At 45.9% G+C, this 4534-nt stretch overlaps 1 long non-coding RNA gene across 1 annotated transcript; it reads left to right on the top strand.

The window, feature by feature from the left end:
- The first annotated feature begins 1118 nt into the window (after nucleotides 1–1118).
- On the top strand, nucleotides 1119–2197 carry LOC141099976 (uncharacterized). The gene is made up of 3 exons (XR_012234569.1): nucleotides 1119–1532; nucleotides 1610–1668; nucleotides 2063–2197. It is a non-coding gene; the product is annotated as an uncharacterized lncRNA (long non-coding RNA).
- The last annotated feature ends 2337 nt before the right edge of the window (nucleotides 2198–4534 follow it).

Raw genomic sequence — 4534 nt, 5'->3', positions numbered from 1 at the left:
GGTCGCACAATGACTAAGTGATATTCAGTACATATTGCACATAACATTCTGGTCTGTAAGTTTCAACATATCTGGAATAAGATGAGGGCATTAAAATTAGTCCATGAAGCAATAAATACATACTTTGGGCAACACATCATGAACATAGAGAATGTGGTTGTGTATTACATACCGTAATGTGAGTAGAAGTCGCTCCTCTGCAGATATAGCTTTGCGCACCCTTGTGTCCTGAAAGGTTAGGCCAGGGCGCACTGTCTCCAAGAGTCGATCAAATGTTGCAAGGCTCATGCGACAGTACTGGTAGAATTTTGCAGGATGCTCCCGCAGAGAAGAAAAGAGGCAGTGAAAATGACCTCTTGTGAGTTGTTGCCTCAAAAGTGGATGTACCCACATGCGTCTCCTCCTCCGCGGATCCACTATCATTGGGTATGGCTGACCAAAGCGGCGTGACAAAAGCCAGTTGAAGAGAACCTGCTCAGTTGTGTTGAAACTCAGACTGTCTGCCATGTTGCACATACAACACCAACACACCTAGTGAAGGCAAGGTCACAAATGGACAGAATGAAGGCAGCCACCTGTTCCTGAGGCAATAAATAGGGTGCAGGCTAATGATTTAAATAGTTAGCAGGCCTCAAAACCGTTAAATGTCCATTTTGAAAGCCTGCGAGAAAATCTCGCAATACGGATTACATACGGATGCTGACATGCGCAAAATGCGCGACCACACCTTGCTTACGGATGACATACGGAGCACTATTTAGGGGTCATTCATCCGTATTACGCATGTAAACTACAGACCGTATTTTGCGTTGGTTAGTGTGACCCCGGCCTAAATCCTACCTACTCCAATAATTTTCATATTTTTTTATATATTTTTTCGTCCAATTCTTACATCCATTGTCATTATTTTATATTTTTGTTTTCTCTTTATTTTTTCTTTTCATTCTTTTTATTTTTTTCTTTCTATTGCCGATACAACCATTTCTACACCCTTCCTCCCATCTCCCCTCTTTTGGAACTTTCCTCACATTCCTGCCCCCTATCTTTTTTCTCTTTATTTTCTCTTTTTCCTTTTTTTCTGTCATTTTTCTTCCTTCATTCCTCCTCCTTCCCTGAGTTCTTTCCTTTCCCCATCACTCTCTTCATATTCCCTCTCCATTCTCCCTCTACTTTCTTCCTATTTACTAAGTCTCTCCTTCATTACATAAGTGCTACCTGTAGCCATCGCGCTCACTAGCTACAGCCACACAGGCACCCTGTTTCTCCTCTGCTCTTACTCCTCACAACTCATGTCCCCATTGAGCAGGCGCCACCCAGAGCCACCGTGCTCTTTGTTTACATTTGCAAGCCACACAGGCGCCCAGGCCCTCTCCTGCTCTGACCCTGCATAGCTCTTGTTCCACTTGGCCACTTCTCCCCATGCTTTCCAAGCCTCACCCCCAGCCTCTCACTGACTGTGAACATTTATAAACCGGGCTCTTTGAGCCTTTCACTCACATCACCGCAGACTCCTGCCTCCCACACGCTACCAGGTCAGTACAACAGCACTTCTTGGCGTCCTTATCTCCCTCCATTCCCTCTACCTCATCACCTTTATTTTCCTCCACAGCCCCTAACTGGGACTTTGCAATTAATCTCCCTGCTGTTTTCCTTGAATCTTCTATTGAGGTCAGTACAGACTATACCTGCCATACTTTTCTGTGTTTGCCGCCTGCCTCCACCACCCCCCTGTCATATTATTTATGAAGCATAATGTCTTATATATATTAACTTTTGCCAACAGCCTGTGACACCCTCCAGTTTCTGTCCCCCTGATCAACTGGGCATTTTCGTGGGTATTTTATAGATCCCTATGTTGTCATTTTTTCTGTATACCCAAACATATGCTGTATATATTGGGTCTCTTCAACAAACCCCATCCCCCCTCCCCCCCTTCTTTTAAACCTTTTTTTTACTATTTTTTGTACATAATTATTTTGTATATAATTATATCTCCAGTTGTTTCTGATACTTTGTTCACCTAGTTCAGTGTTGTAATTATTTTCTACATTTTCTCTTGCAGTATGGTTTGAGAAAGACCTAGGATTAGGTCGAAACGTAACCATATAATAGTCACCTTTGGAATATTTCTTTTTTATTTGCGGTGTTTTATTATTTGATCTACTGGAAAAATCCCACATGAATTAAAAATCCTAAAAAAAAATTTTCAAAGACTTTTTTGCAAAGATTATTTATTTTCTGAGTGCGACTGTCCATCCATTTACTACTGTCTGTGGTCTATCCACGCTCAGTCAGCACTTCTCTTTATAGCAAGAGTCCGCGTCTTTTTTCCTCTTCTTTTTCGTAATGAGGCAACACACAGGCTTAGAGTCCAAACGTCAGTGGTTTAATGACACTTTAAACAGTAGGTAGCAGAAAGTAAGGGATAAACACAAATGTGCTCCAACTTGGAGAACCACTGCTCTCAGACTCACCCTTGCAAGGGACGGGCTTAATTGAGCTGCTGCCTGGTCAGCAGCGTCCACCAGGTGCCATTCCCAGGGTTGCTATGAGTCTTGTCGCAAAACCTTTGTAGCATGTGTAGTCCAACAGTACAGGTTCAGGCTAACTCCAGCCTAGCTCTTCACACCTTGCACACACAGACCATGTGCCAAAAACAATCTCCATTACACAGCCCATAACCACACCCACAGGTGAGGTACACATCACATGGGTCTCTTGCCTTGTCACTAAGGGGTTGATACACATTCACATTAATTGCATGAAACATTCCCCTAAGTTGGAAGAATGGCTACAACAGATCCCAGGAGCAACATCTGAGCCCTCTGTCCAGAAAAGCGCAATACTGGGAACAACTAAGACCCTGAGCAGAGCCCTCAAACTCCCAGGCCTCTGGTAGGGGATCCGATAATGAGAAAGGACAACAAAGGATACCTCCATTGGGGGGGTGAGAAGGAAGTTATATATATGGGTCGCCCTCCCAGGGGTGTGGGGTACTCGGTACCGGGCCGGTCTCTCAAAGGGGAATGTCACAACAGCGGTGACCCGGTCCGTTACCCTGGGCGCCCATGTAAAAGGGATTAAGTGATGGAATAAAGTTTATGAGTGAATGATTCGTGACGCCACCTGTGGTGTTCGGCAATGAAGATGTTAAGCCGACGCTGCAGACAGATCCTCTGGGACAGATAGTGTGGTGCAGCAATGATGTTGTGGCCCTCCACAGGTAGGGCTGTAGTCCCAGGGCAGTGAGGATAGGTGTTGAGGAAGAGGGTGTAGTGTCTGGCACAGAGACGTAGCAGTGCTGACAGGGTTGCAGGAAGAAGGCAAGGACACAATAGGGTGCAGTTTCTTTACCTTTACTTTGCTTGGCAAATGCAGTCCAGGGTCCAGATTACAGATGGCACAGGAGCTGGCTAGCCTGTAAGCAACTTAGGAATCTTTCTAGGCAGATGGGTTGTGTAGTCTCCTTCCTAGCGCTTAGTTTTAGGTACTTGCAGTACTGTGTTACACTGAAGTTCCACTTGCTTATTCTCCTTAGAACTCCCTCGTATGGCAGACAGCTGTAGCCTTCCTCTTCTGGCTCACACGTCGCTGTTGTTCCTCTGAGTCTTATGTGGGAATAGAGCATTTACAGCTTCCTATTCCTCCGGTTTCTGTTGCAGCCTTGGAGACCGGGCTCCAGATCATGTGCTATAGCTGGGAATGAGCCTGAACTCTCTGCTCAATCTCCCAGCTCCTCTCCTCACATCCACAGACGTTGCCCTCCTCACTCGAACTCTCCAATCTTCCTTCCTGGCCCCCAGAGAGTAGCTCCTCCCCCAGTTTTGGTTCAGAGCTCCCTCTGCTGACCTGGAATGGAACTGTGTTGTGGTTAACTGCCAGAGAGATCCTTTATTGCTTCCAAGCATGACATCACACTCACTAGGAGGAAGGCAATGCCACTGTGGCGACCATACTCCTGGGGGCCCCACATATATTCTTGTATTGTATAGATGTAGAGAAAGCGTAGGATATAGATGTAGCTCACGGGGGGGTACAATAGAGTAAGGTAGGAGTAGGTTGGGCCAATATGATTTAGTTAGCTAGGAGGGGCCAACTGAGAGTAAGTTAGGGAGCTTCCTGAAGTTAGTTAGTGAGGGCTGGGAGACAGGACAGGACAGTTGTGTCCCATAACATTCAAGCTGGGAGCCCAGCCATCCAGGGGCTATGGGCTGATAGTCACACGGTGGTGGAGGAACACAGGGCAGCATCAATATGGTAGCGGCAAACTTCGTGGGAACAACCCTAAATGTCTGGGGAAAAACGAACAGGGAACTCCTGAAGCGGGATGGCTTGACCAGACAAGAAGCTGGCAGTACCGAAGGCGATGGTACGACCCTGTGATATTCCAGGAGAAGTGAGGGACAGTACAGGGAACAGAATGATGATGTTTTATGAAGAACCTTTGTCTGTTTCTGTGACTAAACTGGACGAGCTGAGTAAATTTGTTTTGTTAAAGTTGAACCTGGACTCTGACTGTCATTGCGAAGTGATT

The sequence above is a fragment of the Dendrobates tinctorius genome, unplaced genomic scaffold (genome assembly GCF_039654945.1).
Source record: "Dendrobates tinctorius isolate UK_male_01 unplaced genomic scaffold, ASM3965494v1 ptg000103l, whole genome shotgun sequence".
Taxonomy (NCBI): Eukaryota; Metazoa; Chordata; class Amphibia; order Anura; family Dendrobatidae; genus Dendrobates; species Dendrobates tinctorius.
This window is presented reverse-complemented; position numbering and strand designations above follow the sequence as displayed.